Here is an 18404-nt window from a genome sequence, read left to right on the forward strand (position 1 = left end):
AGGGTATTAGTGTTTTAGAAGAGCCTCCCTCCTGGACACAAGTGCTGGCCAGGCCACCGGAAAGGAAGAAATAGGGTGACAAGCCGGCGGCCCCTGGAGGACCCAGTGGGTTCACCGAGCGCGTGCCCGACAGCTGCTCGCCAGCACCGAGGACCTGTGCCCGGGGGCGGTCCCTGAGCGCCTGCCAGGGCCTCCCTGACCGCAGGGCTGGAACCTCAAGCATGACTGCACAATAACTTACTCCCAGGAAGGTTGGCAGCAACGACTGATGCTTTGCAGCGGGTTAATTGGATTCCAGAAACTATTTCAGCTTCTCATCAGCAGCAACCTGTCTGGCACGTGGTCAATTCCATCCTCACTACGGAAAACTAACCTTCTCAAGGTTGCTAAGGACTTCCATCCACCGCATGCAAGGTACCCGTCGGTCTTCATATATTAAAGCTTTCAGTGCATTTTCTGGGTGCCCCGTCCCAGCTGGAATGCCCTTCCCCCTCCACATCCAGGCCCCCCCGGCGCTGCCCACAGCACCGCCCACCCTTCTCGATCCTCACCTTCAGCCCAGTCTGCAAGGGCCACCGTGTTACCTCGTCTCGTCCCCATCCACCAGCTACCTGCCCCCACGTGCTGTGTGTACATCCGGCCGCACGGCTGCGAATAGTCCCTCGCAGCCAATGGTCCCGGAGAATCTATCTCGTCCCCTGGGCTCCAGACGGTACATCCAACTGCTTGCTTGACTTCTCCCCTGAAAATGTGCCCAGCGTCTCAAGCTTGACAAGCCCAGACCGGGGCCCGTTTTCTCACGTGCCCTGGAGCTGACCTCAGCCGGGCTTCCCTGAGCGGTTTTCTCCATAAGCCACCTCCATGTAGGTTTTGTTAACTTGTTTGTTTTTAATGTGAGTCGGGTCCATCACTCTCCTCGTTAAAACATTTCAATGATGTCCTGAGTGCTTGGAAGAAAACCTAAACCCCAAGGGGTGGCCGACCTGACCCCTGTGGACTGGTCTCTGCCCCTTCCCCAGGGCACAGGCCTGGCCTTGGGTGTCCCAGGCTCCGTGGGGGAGAGGGGCTCCATCACCCCGTCTTAGGGAAGCCCTCTCAGAAGCAGCATTTGCTCTCATGCCCGTGTGTTGGTTTGTTCAGCCACGTTAACCAAGTACCACAGATGTGGTGGCTTAAACATCAGAATTATCCTCTATCACGGTCTGGAAGCCAGAAGCCCAAAGTCTAGGTGATCTGTGTGTGGGGGGGGGGGCTCCCCTGCGGCTTCAAGGGAGGACCTGCCCTGCCTGCTTCAGCTTCTGGGGGCTCTTGGTGTCTTGCAGCTCACGTTACATGTCTGCCGTGGGACCCCTCTGCCTCTCTCCCGTAAAGATGCACATGGTCATGTTTTGGGTCTGCCTGAATAATTGGGGGAGATCCCCTCCTCCCGGGGTCCCTGTCCAGAGGAGGTCACATGCACACATTCTGGGGATTGGGATGCGGTCCCATCTACTCTCCTTTATGGACAGGAACATGAAGGAATCCCCTCCCTGCAGATCTTACAGCTGTTTCAGCGGCGTGACATTTGAGGCAGCTCTTTTGCCCCTTGCAGGAATCTCCTCCATATGAAAAGATAAGCCCGTGGTGTTTGTTGAGCAAATAACACTTCCATCTTCCAGGGCAGGAGGGGGGACAGAGCATGAGACGAAGGGAGGTGGCAGGTGCCCTGGGCAGGTGCCGCCGTGGGCGAGGTGCTCTTTCCCCAGACGGGAGGAGCCAGATTGGAAGACCTGGGGGTGAGGGGGCGGTGCCAGCGAGCAGCATCTGAATGGAAACCACAGAAGTTTCCGTGGTGAGAGGATGCAGCTGTGGTCTGCTTCTTCATCTGGAGTGGGATACACTGACCGTCCCCCCTCCCCACCACCAATGACAATTGTTTCCGGGTCCCCCTTGAGTGGGGCAGCTGCGGAAAGAAGCAGGGAGCCGTCCTTGCCAGAGACCCTCCTGGGTGGGCTTCCTTCCTGGGTGCATGTCAGTGTGCTGCTCAGGGGTCTGCTCTCTTGGGACCCGGGGCCCCTCTTAGTGGCGCTCCGGGTCCAGCTGCGCTGTGCCCAGATCGTCCTCAGGGGAAAAGCCTGTATTAGAAACAGTAAGAATAAAGGTCAGTGTATCCCGCCCCGGAGTAAGAGGCAGCGGACCCTCAAGCGGCCAAATGCAGATCCATTCTGCTCCCCTAAATCAGGGAGGAGGTGAATGTTCCCTTCCTTTTTTTCTTGCTGGAAAAGCAAAATGCAAATAGGTCCTCTGGGAAGCACTTCCTCGTATTAAGATTTTGGGGTCACGTTCCAGAGCCTGCGGGGAAGACGGAAGGAGGCACAGATGGCGAACGGGGGATCAATCAGGCAAGTCCTCGATCCTGCCCCAGACCTTCCGTCCAACCACAGCTCAGGCCGTGGCCACCCTGGGCCTCTTCCTTTAAAACCCGTAGAGATGAAGCATGATCCAGTTCAAAAACAAAAACAAAACAAAACAAAAAAAAAGCAGGAGTCTTAGCAACAGACCGAAGTGCGTTCCAACACTACCCAGTGGTATGATTACGGAAAGTTATTTAACTGCTGTAGATCCTGAGCTGAAAGAAACAGGGGATGTGTTCCTCGTCGGGTCGTTATCAATGCCAAAGCTGAAGATGCGGAGTCTGAACTCCTGGCTGCAAGCGCTGAAACTTGGCCTTTGCTCCCCTCCCCAGTGACACAGAAACAGGCAGGTGAGGGGTGAGTGAGGGGGCGTCCCCTGCTCTCTGCACCCCGGAGCTACATGTCTTCTTCCCCATCGATAGGAGCACAGCTTCGTGAATGAATGTTAGTAACTGAGCTTGGAGGGAAGATGTAGAAAGAACATGTCTCCCCCCGATCTTTTAAGGTGAGCTGTTAGAAGGTCTTGTTTTCAAGACCCTCTGAATACAGCTCTTGATAATCAAACCAGACAGAAAGGGCGGAGCCATCGGTGCGTCCTCACGGCGGCTCTTCGGGAGTATTTTGAAGGCAGGTAGGGCTTATTGGGTCACGGTTTGGGATCCTGAGGGTGCCTGGGGACAGTGGCACCTGGCTGCGTGCCGGTAACACGGCTGAAGCCCGTGTCCTTCGGGGAGAGCACACACGTCCTTGCTCCTTCCCAGACAGCCATGCCCTTTCTTTTCCTTCCAGAGACCGACAGTCTGCAATCCTCTGGTTACACTGACCCCACTTCGCACCAGCCGAGGCATGGCTCCCGACCCAACGGTCCAGAGCTGGCAAAGCCTCGACACCCTGCGGTTCAGCAGTACTTGGCTGCCAGCTCCCTGTGGCTGTTCTAATGGAGCGCCCCCCCCCACACACACCGGGTGACTTCAGTGACAGGTGTTTCTGCCCAGGGTGCCAGCCGCTACAAGTCTGCAATGAAGGTGTGCGGCTTCCCGGGGCTGCTCGTAATCCTTGGTTTTCCTCAGCTTGCAGACACTTCTTTCCAACCTCTGTCTGTCTGTCCAGCGGCCTTCCTCCCTCTGCATCCGCGTGTCTTCTCTTCTTACGAGGCATCCGTCGTGTCGAACCCAGCGTGACCTCACTTGGCTGATCGGATCTGCAAAGCCCTCGGATTCAGAGATCCCAGGTGTGCATGGATTTGGGGGGACATGATTCAGCCCCGACCCCATCCTGTGCCTGAGCTCCGTGAGTGTCCCCTTGTCATCACAAAATGACCGCCCTGCCCGTGGGCACAAGGGTTGGCTCTTTCTTAGCTCAGCTCATGGGAGACCCTGGAGTCTGGTCCCTGCCCTACCTGACCCCCGAGGCCACTAGGACCGAGCCAGCTTCACTCTTGTGCCCTCCCGTGAAAAGACCCCACAGGACCCCTGAGAGAGCACAGGTGGGACTTTCCAAAGGGAACCAGGGTCCTTCCCCTAAGAGGGAAGTGGATGGTGGGCAGCAAAATCCAGGTGCCCCACTGGAGAGAGGGAGGGTGATACCCCTTAGAAATATCCAAGGGGACAGAGAAAGGGGGGCCTCCAAGGGGCTGTCGGGGTGAAGAGGAGGCCCCCCACTGTTCCTGGGCCTGACAGAACCCACCAAAAAGTGCTCAATCCACTGAGTGAGTTATCTATTTCTTTATTTAATGTTATTTATTATCAAGTTGGCTAACACAGTGTGAATTGAGTGCTCTTGGCTTCGGGAGTAGATTCCCATGATTCATTGCTTCCACACAACACCCAGTGCTCATCCCAACAAGTGCCCGCCTCAGTGCCCAGCACCCATTTTCCCCGCCTCCCCACGCCTCATGCACCCTCAGTCTGTTCTCTGTATTTAAGAGTCTCTTATGGTTTGCCTCCCTCCGTCTCTGTTTGTAACTATTTTTCCCCATCTCCTTCCCCCACCGTCTTCTGTTAAGTTTCTTAAGATGAGTGAAATAATTTAAATAGCCATTAAGAGGGATTCTGCCAGCAGAGAAGGCAAAATGGCCCTGCAGACCCCAGGCCCCACCCCCTTGGGCCCCAGGGGTGATGGGGCCTGGCTTTGTTCCCCTCACAATCTGAGGTGCTTTTCTTTGTTTTCAAATAAGTAAAAACCCTCAGGAATGCGGTATCATTTCACCCACCTTCAGCTAGCAGAGAAAGCCATGAGCGCGGGAAGGTGGGTAGCTGCCGGCCCAGAATTAGGGTGGGAGACCTCTCCCTCCTTGCTTCCGGCTTCCTGTGGCCAGGACCAGGGGGCTCAGAACCCAGAAAGGTCCCCAGGCTGGTGTGCTGCCTGCCCCTCCCCTCGGCCCGCCCCTGCCTCTGCTCCCCTCTGCCGGGTCCTCAGGTCTGGGGATCAGCTCACAGTGAGAGCCCTGCTTTGATGACCAAGGTCAAAATCCGGCCCTGGGCGCTCCCAGACTCTGGGAGCGTGTGCTTCGCAGAGGGACAGGCTAGGGTGATCATACTCCCTTCCAGACCCCGTGCTCACTGGTAAGGATACCCCTGAGAATGAGGGGAGCTCCTGAGCAGAGCAAATAATAAGGCCGTGCCGAGGTCAATCCCTTTCCTGCATGGGGATCCCTTCCCCAGGTGCCCTATATGGGGGGGCCTGAGAGGTGCAGGTGATGGGGACTCAGCAGGGGTCAGGGCTGGAGCCTCCCCTCAGAGCGTCTCTTCTGCTGTCCCCCCCGCTCCCCGTGTGGACGGTGGTGCTGATGCTCAGTGACAACCTCGTCGTCTGCCAGGGTTCTCCTGTAAATGAACAGGCAGAATGCTGAACCCAGGCAGGGGGGGAGGGGCGGGCCCACTAAGTGGAAACAAGAATTGTCAGGTGCCCAAGTGGGGGCAGTAAATGAACAGTTTCGCTGTAAATCAGGTTTATGTTTTACACTTTACATGTAATTGTTAGATTGCTCCAAAAATAAGTAACCGATAAAATGAATAATGGTCCAATTTGCCTCTTCCCTGACTCGGTTTGAACCAAGAGCTGACACAGACACTGTCGCTTTCACATCCGTCATTTGGCAGCTGCAGAGAAAAGGCTTTCATTCCCCTTGGTTTGGGATCCACTGCAATGAAGGAGAGTGGGGTGTGAGTCAGCACAAGGCTCGGAGCGCGCCCTCCCCGGGGCCCCCCTGCCCCCTGCTCCTCATCCTCAGTTGGGCCGGCCCTCCACGCCGAGCCCCTAACTCGCCCCGCTTTGTACTGAACCCTTGCTTTCTCCTGCACGTAGCCGGGTCAGAGGTACCTGGGCACAGAAGAGCCCCAGACCTGGAATCTCACGGCCAGGTGCTCACACAGCCGATTGGCCTCCAGCCATGCCTGCCTTCCTCCCCTCCTGGGCCGTCCTATGCGTGGGGCTCTCATGGCTGTTTTGGGGGTCCCGGAGCCCATGAGATCTGGTTCGTTTCCTTTTTAAGTTTTTAATGCTTATTTATTTACTTTTTGAGAGAGAGACAATGCATGAGCAGGGGAGGGGCAGAGAGAGAGGGAGACACAGAATCGGAAGCAGGCTTCAGGCTTTGAGCTGTCAGCGCAGAGCCTGACGCGGGGCTTGAACCCACGAACCCCGAGATCATGACCTGAGCCAAATTCGGATGCTCGACTGACTGAGCTCCTCAGGCGCCCGCCAGTGAGACCTGGTTGTCTGGGAGCCCCACACCACACTCAGCATGCCCCCCGCTTGTAGGAGAGGCTTGACAGCCAGCCCCCAGAGCCATGGAGAGGGCTGAGCAGGCCCAGGTGGGCCACGGTTACTTACCTGGGCTTAAATAAAATCTTACCCTTCTCACTGTGGCTTTTCCAAGCGGCCTTCCTGCTTCCACGTGAGCTGAGAGCTGGCCCGAGGGCCACACAGGCACGTGCTGATAAACAGGGTGTGCAGGGAAGCCTCCAGCCAGGGCTTCAAGGGTGAAGAGCGCAGTCACCGGCCTCCCTTCTCCAGGAGAGGACCACGCGGCAGGTGCGGGGATAGTGACAGGTGCTCGTTTCCAAAATGCACCTGCTGCAGGAAGCTGGGTGGGAGGGGCCGGGCAGCGGGGGAGGGGATCCTGAGGACTTGGCCCCAGAGCTGGGTCTTTGAGAGAATCTGGGCAGGGCAGAAAGTGCTGGAGCGTGGATGGGGAGGGTGGGCTTTAGGGGCAAAGAGGACAATGTGTGCAAAGCCCCCAGGTAAGAAACCAGGGGTTGTGGAGCCTCATGGCAGGAATTCACTGCAGGGAGGAGCCGAGCGGGCAGGGAGGGTGGTGAGGAGCTAAGTGGGCAGGGAGGGTGGACGGCACTGGGGAGGACCCTGCTTTCCCTGCTGCACAGGAGCTGGGCCTCCACATCTGGGCACAGGGGAGCCACAGAGAGGCTAGAGAGAGAGCAGAGGCACGTTCAGACGGGGCCCTGAGGAGGGGAGCTTTGCAGGGGGAGTGGGAGGCAGGGAGGCAGCAGAAGGGAGTCGGGGGAGAGCTGATGAGTCCCAAACCCAGGGCAAAGGAAGGAATGAGGACCAAGGAGAGAAACGGAGGCTCAGACTGAAAAATCTGCAGAAGTAGTCGTTGAAAATCAGCAGAGGTGATGAGACATGGGTGAAATACGTAGATCGCTGTCCATCGTGTAACGGGTCATGTGTATACAGCTGGCAACCACGCAAACACAAGCGCATAGGCGCATCATTCATCCACTCCCCCAGAGCTCGGGTTTTGGGCGTCTATTCTCAACCTCGCTCAATCCCAGGAACTTGTGAGATGAAGGCATAGCCGGTGCCGAGGAAGCAGAAGCAGACAGGAGTCACAGACCCAGCTGTGGGCTCTGGTCACACCCCAGGCTGGCTCTGTTGGGGTACAGCGGGGCACCCCGTGGGGCAGGGATCTGGAGGTTGCCACCAGCCAGGCAAGGGAGCTGCAGACACATCCCTGGGGAGGGAGGGGTGGGTGGGGGGCAGGATAAGTGGGCAGCGTGGTGGTGGCTGGGACTGCACTGGGTGAAGGGGGCCCGAGCACCGTGAGGGGTGACCATCCCCCCAGGGGGGCTGACCGCAGGTCCTGGGGACTCCCGTGGCTAGTGTGCATATGGACCTGAGTCATCCCTCAGACGATGAAACAAACTGTCTGCATTTCCCTCCGGGCCACCCCGCTTGCTCCTGGCTCTCCCGGTGCTGTTCCCCGGGGTACGCGGCTGCTGGGCGTCACCAAGACGCAGAATGGTCCCCACCCCTGCTCCCCCAGATCCTGTGTCAGAAACAGGCCAGGCGGGGCCCACATTCCGCCTGAAGTGCTCTGCGTTCTGCCGCACCTGCCTGTGCAGGAAGCCGTCAGCAGGCTGTTTGGATTGGCTCCCTTCAGTGGGGCTCGTTATTTTTATAGGGAACAATTTCTAACAATTTTCCTTGTCACTCAGGGCGGCTCTTACTAGCTGAGTTCCTCGGGCCATTATAAATACGTTATCAGACACGTTCAACAAGCCCTTGCAAAGTAAAAATAATTCCCTTGGCATTTGCATGGCGGGCACAGACGTGAGAGTGAGTTTTGGTGGGACGTTCGCTGTTCCGCACTGCCTCTTCCCAAGGGGTCGGGGGTGGGGGTCCGAGCCCCGAGAGGCTGGGTCCAAGGGCGGGAAGTGTGAGCACCCCACCCCTGCCCCCCATTCCCTGTCCCTTTTGTGGTCACAGATTTTTGCGGAAATTGAGCATAAGTGACGTGGAGCCCCTGAGATGGGACAGAGCTCCGGTGCTGTCAAGAGTGCGAGACCCGAGGCTGGTGGCTCCTATGTCCCTTAGAATCCCCTCGGGACTTCCAAATAGGCAGACTGTCACAGGCAGACCTGCTGCCTTTGGGTCTCGGGGAAGCAGGCCAGGGGACACTCCCGGGTGGTTGCGAAGCCCGGTGAAGGGTGAGACGCACTCAGGATGCACAGCCCCACATCTCCATCGGACACAGCCAGGAGGCAGCGGGCAGAGAAGCCAGCCTCCAAGTCCCCTTCCAGCACCTTCTAGGTGGGTGGTGTGGGCGAGCCCTCATAATCTTGGCATTCTGATCAATCACAGTGGAGGAGAACGTGGGTGCACGTTGCTCTCCACGACTTGTCTTGTGTGTTTTGGTTTGTGTCAGGTGCCTGGAGAGCCGAGGGCAGCTCGCCGCAGGGACGTCGGACTTATCTTTACGGAGCGACTAGTGCCGCGTGTGCTGGGGCTGTGGGGAGGGGCTGGGGGAGGGGGCATGTCTGAGTACGGGGGGTGGGGACTGGCTCCCTCTTGGGGTGTCCCGGGAGAAGGGCTTTCAGGGAGAGGACAGAAGTCCATCTCCAGCGGAGATGGTCACAGTCTGTCTCAGGACGGAAGGCTACGCAATGAAATACTACTCGGCGATGAGAAAGAATGAAATCCTGCCACTTGCAGCAACGTGGATGGGACTGGAGGGTGTTACGCTGAGTGAAGTAAGTCAGTGAGAGAACGACGGATACCATCTCTTCTCACTCATATGTGGACTTTGAGAAACTTAACTGAAGGCCATGGGGGAAGGGAAGGGGGAGAAACAGTTCCAAACTGAGAAGGAGTCAAACCATAAGAGACTCTTAAATACAGAGAACAAACTGACGGTGGATGCGGGGTGGGGGTGGGAAGTGGGTGCTGGGCACTGAGGGGGGCACTTGTTGGGATGAGCACTGGGTGTTGTATGGAAGCGACGAACCACGGGAATCTGCCCCCAAAGCCAGGAGCACCCTGTATACACTGCATGTTAGCCAACTTGACCATAAATTATAGTTAAAAGGAAACCACAAAAAGAAGGGAGGCCACGGGGAGAGGCAGGTACAGCAGAGCTGGACACCTGGACGAACTGTCTGTGCAATGGCTCGGACCCTCCATGGTGACGGAGTCCCGCCCTCAGTCACCAACGACCATGCTTTCATTTACTCAGTGCCAACTATATGCCCAGTGTTCCGCCCACACCTTAGCTCATGGTATCTCTCAACAACACTTAGGCTCCATTCCATGGATGGAGGGTGACATTTGGAAAGGTGAGCATCTACCCGAGTTACAGAGCGCAGCTGGCCCGTGACTGAGCCAGGGCCCAGACCCAGATCCTTCTGAGTTCAGACAACAGGAAGGCTTGTTGCCTGAGAGTGGGGGGTGAACTGCAAAGGGGCACAAAGAATTTTCCAGACTGATGGAAACATTCCATATATCTTGCTTGGGTGTTGGCCATACTGGTGGACACACATCAAAGCTTACTGAAATCTCTACCTAAGATCTTTGCATTTCACGGTGTCGTAAATTATCCCTTGATTGAAAACCAGGAAACAACATAGTTCTCAGATTGCCTGCGTCAGAAGGAATGAAATAAGCTCCCAGGTCCTAGGAGGTTCTTACATCTGGAAACCCATGTGGCAGACATCCAGGCTGAGCATCCAGACTCCATCCAAACTGGGGTGTGTTTCAGAACGGGGGGCACTAAAAATAATTACAGGTGTGTATTTTTGAAGTATTTCCTTTGACTAAGTGGGCTTTATTATACTCATAGACCTGTTGGAATTTTTTTTTAAAGAATAGCATTTTCCATTAGATTGTTAACATTAAAAAATTTTCCATGAAACTGCTTGTGCCCTCCCTCAAAACTGTAATTTTTGGGTTAGCATATTTGAAATTGTTGACACCTTAAGATTCCCCCTCTCTGTTAGACCATAACATTTTTAATTGAGATAATTTTCTCTCTGCAGGTGCACGGGTACCCGGTAAGCTCAGAGCCAATTCAGCTCTACAGAGAACATGTTCATGGTTATTTTTTTCTCCACGCTGAAAAGTGTAAATATTTCACCCAAATGCATTTACGGGGGCTGCCTTCTCGCTTCTATCCTGAGAAGGATTTTCTTTGACAAATACTCTGACAAGATAAAAACTCATCAAATAAGTTGTCTGTTTTGACATTGTTCTCATATATGATTCTCTTGAATGTTTCTTTACATTTAGATGCAGCGGACTTGTAGATATTTTTATTTTGTTCCATTCCAGTACAAACTACTAATTTGCTTGATTAAAATTAGGGCTTCATTAAAAAGTGCTGTCTACTAGTTGAGCTATTATTCCAAGGCACAATCATATCATTTTTTCTTTTTTTTTTTTTTTTAATTTTGAGGCGGGAGGGGCAGAGGAAGAGGGATAGAGGGAATCTCAAGCAGGCTCCATGCTCAGCACAGAGCTCAATCCCACGACCCTGGGATCATGACTTGAGCTGAAATCAAGAGTCGGATGCTCAACTGACTGAGCCACTCAAGTGCCCCAATCATATCATTTCTAAACCAAACCTTACATGCTGTTGGGACTTGTTTCATTTCTCACCCCCTTCAACCTTGTATCGGATAAATATAGTATCTTCCTGTTTGCAAGCCTGCCTTCAGTAATGATAATTTCCTCAAAGGCTCCAAAGCTAGATTTTCTGTGGTTATTGTCATTGTTGTTAAATTCTTCGATGCCACAAAATATTCAGAGGGTTTATTTACAAAAGTTTTCATGCCTTCACAGGACACTCAGATGGATTTACAAAGAAGCTCTCCAAAGGCTCAAGCATTTCCATGTTTCTGCAACCTTCTTCACAGCAAGCAGCAAAGAAAAACACAAACTGCCACATGGAAGGGCTTTATAAAATTCATTTTAATTCAGTATCCACTTGTTATAACATGTTGCTCTTTAGTTACTTTAACTGAATGCATATAAATACTTGTGAATTTGTCTGCAACACTTGATTTGATAGTTAGATTGTCTCAACTCGTTGGGCACAATTATGAATTATGTGTTTGTTCTGTACAGCCTGTTCCTCCTTCCTATCTGCTCCACACGTTTCTTACCGTAAGAACATGGTAAGAACATGGCCTTCGTTAGGAAGCTTCCACTGCGCACATATGCATATTATCACAAGAAAACAAATAACTTTAGCTGCCATGGGGAACTTCCTAAGTGAATTTGCTAGCGCTCACCAGAGTCTTTGCCTCCAACTGGATGAAATTCTGAAAGTGGCATTTTTAGTTCACAAATTGGACTGAAGACATCGAATCGTTCTTGGAGTTCACCGATTCCCCATCTGAAGTAGCTGAGGACATCGGTTAAGATCAGCCCCCTTGACCAGCTTGCAAAGTCCTTCTGATGGTGGGACTCACCTATGAACAGCTAACAGCCTGCCTTTCAAGCATGCACAAGACAGGTTAGAATCTGAAACGAGCCGATGGAGTTTGGAAGAACAGCGTGTATCTAAAAGAAAAATCAAGCCTCCAGGCGTGATGTGCAGGAGACCCTCCGTGGCCACGGGTGGTAAAATCCTGTCCTGGGCCAGAGTCTTCCTCAAGCGACCACTGTCATTGGAGCTAGAAGCTCCTATGCGATCCGTTCCTTGCGAGGCCTGCGGACAAAGGGTATGGGAATTTTGTGCAAACTACAGCTTCGGCGTAATTGCAATGACCTAGAGAAGTTCAGTGCCTGGTTTTCAATAAATGTATACTTTCATCATTTTAGCTCATTGCTGCCAAAGGGCTTTATTGCAAAAATTTAAAGGCATTAGCAAACAATAAAATAAATACTCGGTTGTGTCTTTATCCACACAGTAAAAAAAGGACCGTTTGTAGAAAGAACTGCTGCTGCTCCCTCTGCAAACGTGTGGCAGGGTGGCTGCCCTCGGCCTTCTTCAAATGCGTTTGGCTTATAAAGTCCCACCAATCCCACTGCTGCCAGCTGGGGGCTGGGGGCTTCGGGGGTGGCGGCACGGGCCACAGGCCACAGCACAGCCAGCTGTCCCCCAGTGTTGCCTTGCCTGGAACGGGGAGAGGTAGACACGGGGCCTGGAGAGCAGGCTGTCATCACAGACGGGCTTTCAGCTTCCACCACGTGTTAATGTAAAACCGCTCCCTGCAGGGGCGCCCAGGGTCTCCGTTGGTTAAGCGTCCGACTTCGGCTCAGGTCATGATCTCACAGTTCGGGGGTTCGAGCCCCGCGTCGGGCTCTGTGCTGACAGCTGGGAGCCTGGAGCTGCTTCGGATTCTGTGTCTCCTTCTCTCTCTCTCTGCCTCTCCCCTGCTCATTCTCTGCCTCAAAAATAAATAAACATTAAAACAATAATTAAAAAAAAAATGCTCTCTGCACACATGGCGAGCACTGGCAGATAAGACCCTCACAGAAGCCAGGGGCCGAAAGGTGGCATTTCCCAGCCTGCACCTGCTTATTTTCACCTTCACCACAATACCTGGTTAGAACGTGAAGAACCTGGCCGACATGCCAAGCGGGCAAGGGCTGGGGCAGCGGATGTGGACCAGGACCGAGGTCCCTGCTGTGGCTGATGTTTGTGACGCCCCAATCCATGTGTTAACAGCCTAAACCCCAAGTTTTGGTATTCGGAGGTGGGGCCTCTGGGAGGTGATTGGGCCATGAGGGTGGGTCCCTCATGAGTGGTGTCCGTGCTCTGATGCGAGAGCCCAGAGATCCCTCCCCCGTCCACCAGGACGCCGGCCGTCGTCAGACGCCACCTGCCCTGATCGTAGCCTCCCAGGCTCCGGGATGTCGAGCAGGAAGTGCCAGCTGTGTGAGCCCCCAGCCTCCGGTGCTCCGTGCTGGCGGCCTCACTGGGGAGACAGTCACTTCCTGGGGATAATCAGGGTGTCCATCCTCCGTGAGCCCAGGAGCCGAGAGAGTCGACTTTCTCTTCTGTCCTCAACCCCTCCAGACCGGGTGGGTGACCCTCTGCGTCCTGTCGGCCACCCTGTCTTTGCTTTCTGTCATGTTCACCCACGACCCGCATCAGCACTGTGGCAGGGACCCCAAGTCAGCGCTTCAACAAGAAGAGAGCTTCCCGGGGGTGGCGGGTGGGGTCCTGGCCCCCGGGACGTCTGGGGAGCCTTTCGGGCCAGCCCTGGCCAAGAGACCCCTCCTGCGGCCACTTTGTCAGGGAGTAGGAGCCGGAGGCTGTGAGCAGGCATCCCTCTGCCCTGCTCACATGCACGGATTCTTACCTTCTCGACCTTGAACCAGACCCCACAGGTTCTAGCCCTGTGGGATGAGACAGGAAGAGGCCTCGAACTCCCCTGAGAACCACTTGCTGGTGGTGCCGTGTGCTTTATCTCCACCATCAGAGAGTTTCCCCCTGCGGCTCTGGAAGGCAAGCAGCCCAAATCCCTGTAGTGACAGAGGGAGTCCTCAGCCCCGCATGGGGGTGGCCCGGGGCGCAGCCGGCCCCTGACAGGCCGGTCCCTGAGCCCAAATCCTGTGTCCCGGGCTCCTCCCGACCACCCGCCTCTCGCTACGGCATCGTTGTCTCCACGGGCTCTCTGCACGGGCGGACGGGGCTTGCTGTCTCTGCCCTTGGCTCCCCCGTCTCACCTCACATGTTGGAGCCTGGTGTCCCAGCCCGATCCGGGAGCTGCTCTTCCAGAATCGTTCGGAACCTTGTTCCGCGGACCCCCAGACCTCCCGTCTCCAACGCAGCGTCCCTGAGGTCCCCAGGGCGCCTGCTCCATCCCAGCCACCAGAATGAGGACGCCTGTGGAGGGCGCCTTTGGGAAGGTTTGATGGAAGCCTGCACACGGAGTCAGACTAGTGACCTCGTTGACAGGAAGGGAGGCTGGAATCCGGCCGCTCCGGTGCAGAAGGAGAGGGAGGCGGCCCCTGTGCACGCGCAGCGTGGCCCGGGCCGTCTCTCCCACTGGCCTGTGCCCAGGGCCAGGCGGGCTCCAGCAGCCCTGCTCTGGGGACGTCGCCTCCTCCTCTCTGTCGGAGGAGAAGCTTCAGGGTGCCACTTGCGGGACACTCTCATCAGGACCCACGCTTGCTCAGGGAGCACGGTGTTCGGGGAGGGATGCGGTACAAACCCCACTCCCTTGGGGGGGTAACACCCCTACTCCCCAGGTTTTGCAGGTGAGCAGACTGAAGCCCAGAGGCATTCTCTGTCTCTGCCCAGGCCACACGGCTGCTTCTCCCAGGTGGAGCTTTGAACTCGGGCGGATCTGAGTCTAGAACCCACGTGCGCCCAGGTGGCCATTCCACCCCACCTGCTCTCTCTCTGGTCACCCCTGGCTGGGGCGGCGGCCTTCCGCAAGGAGCCCTCGGTGCCCCCCTGCACCCATGACCAACGTCTCTGTTTATTTGTCTTGCTTCCCCCTGGATCCTGCTCCCTCACCGCTGAGGCACAACCAGGGGACGTGAAGGAGGTGCGGCTCCCTCGGGGCTCCCCTGCTCCCGTGGACGAGCCAGGGAGTCCCGTCTGGAGAGGGAGTGCGCCCAAGGGGCCTCTGATGCCCCGGGAAGGCCACGTCCTTGCCCCTGCATGGACCAGCCACTCACAGGGTGCTATTCTCACAACAGAAAACAAATCAGCGCCGTCCCGAGGTACATCGCACGCAGACGTGCACTGAGAGAGGACAGAGAGCAATTTGTCCAAATTATAAACAGAGGGCTTTCCAGACGGCAGTGCTTTGATTCCCACGCACTCTGTGATGTGAGGAGAGCAAGCCAGCGCTTCCCTTCCCTCTGTGGGCCATCGGGTCTGTACATGACCCAATAAACTGAACCATCCTGCCTACTGAGGGAAATCTGCCCTTAATGTTTGTTTGTTTTGAGAAAGAGAGAGAGAGAAAGCAAGGCAGGGCCAGTGAGAGGGAGAAAGAATCCCAGGCAGGCTCTATGCCTTGAGCGCGGAGCCCGATGCAGGGCTCCAGCTCACAAACCGTGAGATCATGACCTGAGCCAAAGTCAAGAATCTGACACTTAACCACTGAGCCCCCCAGGCGCCCCCAGGCTGCCTTTCATTCCAAATGTACTTTGATCGGACAGAGCTAAGCACACAACACACAGTGTTAGGGGCCTGTCCAAGGCGTCTGGGGAGAGAATGGAAGGAGCAGAACCATAGGAAGGAGCTGACCTTCTGCCAGGGGCTCCTGCCACCCCTAACCCCCTGTGTGTGGCCGGGGGCAGGGGCCAGGGGCAGGGGCCGGGGGCAGGGGCCTGGGGCAGGGGCCGGGGGCAGGGGCCTGGGGCAGGGGCCGGGGGCAGTGGCCGGGGGCGGGGGCCGGGGACAGTGGCCTGGGGCGGGGGCCTGGGGCAGGGGCCTGGAGCGGGGGCCTGGACAGACACCAGCCTTTCATTTGGCAAAGGCTTACTGAGCCCGTGTGTTCCTGGGCACCTGCTACCAGGTGTGTGTGTGGAGATGCAGGACTGTAGCCCAGACCACTCGTGAAGGGGAAACATGACGGGTCAGCACAGAGCCAAGTGCGGGAATGTGCTGGCTCCTGCCCAGGGCTGGGCAGTCTTTAATCTGGTCAAGAGGGAGAGGCCAGTGGGGGCTGCCTGAAGACCCCCCCCACAACGGGCTGAGGCTGCAGAGGCCCAGGGGGAGAACCAGCCCCAGGAGGTGTGGGGGCCACAGGCGGCCGAGGTCAAGGCGAGTGGGCCGGGCGGGGCCTGGGGGCTTGCAGGCCCGGGTACATCACCTGGGGGCCACGTTTGCTGCAAGTCCGCCCCAGGGGGCTGTGGTGTCGGGGATGGGGTACAACACGTGGGTGGAGTGCCTGGGGGCAGAAGCAGACCAAACCTGAGTGTGGCAGTTTGGTCGTGTGTGTGTGGGGCACCAGCTGTCAGGCGGCCTTTTGGCGGGGGGGGGGGCGGTCTCAGACCCGGTCGGGGATCCACTTCTATGAGCAGGTTGTTTCAGGCTCAATGGCTGGAATTGAGGGTGGGGGCATTGTCATCCAGGCCAAAGCGGGGCACCCCCAGGACGGGACTGGGGACAGAAGCCCGACACATTCTCTCAGGGAGCCTGGGGGTGGGCAGGGAGGAGAGGCCGGCCATGCAGCCCTGTTTGCCAGGGCTGGTCATGCTGTGAGGACGCAGCCAGGCCTTCCTCTGTGGCCACTGTGGGGTGGGGTGGGGGGGGGGGGGGTGGTGTGAGCACCCCCGCCTGCACCAGACTCTGAGCGCCTGGTGTCCTGGTGGCTGTGCTGGGCACGGGTCAGCCTGGAAGCTTGGACCTGCTACACGTGAGGCTGGGCAGGCCCACCACCGACAGGGACATTGAAAACACTGCCCCAAAGCGCTCCCTCCCCAACACCGTGCGTTTGGTGATGTCCCAGGGTGAGAAGTCGCTGGGTGTGGGGTGCAGGGCCCCCTCTCCAGAAGCAGGGTCGTGGACCGGGCGGGCCTGTCCCTGTATGTGGGGGCGGAGGCCTCCCCACCGGCGGGGCCGCCAGCTCCCAGGTCTGTCTTCAGAGCCCCCTCGCTGAGTAGTGGAGAAGTGGGGAAGGATTTTTATTGTGCCACATCACATTAAAACCTCTCCGTTTCGTGGAATTGTCAGCTGCCGGAGGAAATAAAACTGTTTGTCCGCTTCATCATTTAAACACAATGTCTGGAGGGGCACCTGGGTGGCTCAGTCGGTAAGTGTCCGACTTTGGCTCAGGTCATGATCTCATGGTTGGTGGGTTTGAGCCCCGCGTCGGACTCTGTGCTGACAGCTCAGAGCCCAGAGCCTGCTTCAGATTCTGTGTCTCCCTCTCTCTCTGACCCTCCCTTGCTCACGCTGCCTCTCTCTCTCTCTCAGAAATAAATAAAACATTAAAAAATAAATAAATAAATAAATAAACATGGCATCTGGAGAAGGACGGTGGAGAGCCAGGGAGGGAAAGGTGCTCCGGAAAGGATGGGGCCCCACGACTTTCCATCTGGGAGTTTAACGACACAGGCCTGCTCAGCATCGACAAACGGCTCAGGCAGAAAACAGGGCTCCGGGCTTCGGAGGGCCGGCCTGTGCAGGGAGCCCGTGCACAGGGCAAGGGTCCCAGTCCGATCGCTGCTGACCGGGGCTTGAGCCACACATTCATAGCCCACGTGGGAGGCCGAGAAGCTCCACGTTCAGGGTACGGGCACCTTTGGGGCCAGGTGCGGTCCCACTGCCTGGCTTGCGGACAGCGACCATCTGGCTGTGTCCTCAGGTGGTGGAGAGGGACCCTGTCTCCCGTCTCATCCTATAAGGGCACTAATCCCACTCACAAGGGCCACACCCTCACAACATCCCCAAGTCTCCACCTTCTGACACCACCGTACGGGGCACCAGGGCTTTGATATACACATGTGGGGGGACAGAAGCCTGTAGCATCACCAGACGACTAGCAAGGATGTCACCCTACAGCCCCCAACAGCTAGGACTGCCGTCTCCCCTGACGCGTCCACACGCATCCGTCTCCGGCCTCCAGGTGGCCTGGAGACCCCACCTGCAGGCGGAGGAGAGCAGGGTGACAAGTGTCAACACGTCTGTGTCCTCGGGAGGATTGTGAAGCGGAGGGGAGAGCCGGACTCTGGATGGATCCGGGCTTCGTCCCTGCTCCCTGCTTGTCACCAGCTGTGGGATGCGAGCCCCCAGTTATAACTGAATTGCAGATAAACCGCTGGTTCAGTCTGGGGTAGGTGGAGCCCGTGGGATATTTGGGATCTATTTACACCTAAATATCTGTTGTGCATCTGAACTCTGAATTTAACCGAGCATCCTGTGTGTCAGCCGCCAGCCCCAGGGCCAGGCAGGAGGGGGTGATTCCAAGCCCCGCGGGCGCGGAGCCCAGTGCAGGCCCCCTCAGCCCCTCAGCCCGGGGGTGGGACTGGGGCGCCCCCTCTCAGTGCCCCAGTTGCACAGGGAACCGGACAGTCGAGCAAAGCGACTAGGCGGGGACGGGGGCGGGACGGGGGTGGCGGCCGTTCCTGCCTCTGTCAGGCCAGGCGGGCAGAGCCCTCTGGGCCGGGGGCGGGGGCTGGACATGAGCAGCTCGGGGCCCCCAGGATGGCTCTGGAAACAGAGGCTGCCTCCATGTCTGGGGAGGTGACGGAGAACCGTGCGGGGACGCCCTTGCTTTGGTTTGCAGAGTGGACAGGAAGTGAGGGAAGCAGGGCCCGGGGCTGCGGTGGGGGGGGGGGGGAGGCCCGAGGAGGCTGGGA

The sequence above is a fragment of the Hyaena hyaena genome, unplaced genomic scaffold (assembly GCF_003009895.1).
Source record: "Hyaena hyaena isolate Hyena2069 unplaced genomic scaffold, ASM300989v1 scaffold_733, whole genome shotgun sequence".
Classification (NCBI taxonomy): domain Eukaryota; kingdom Metazoa; phylum Chordata; class Mammalia; order Carnivora; family Hyaenidae; genus Hyaena; species Hyaena hyaena.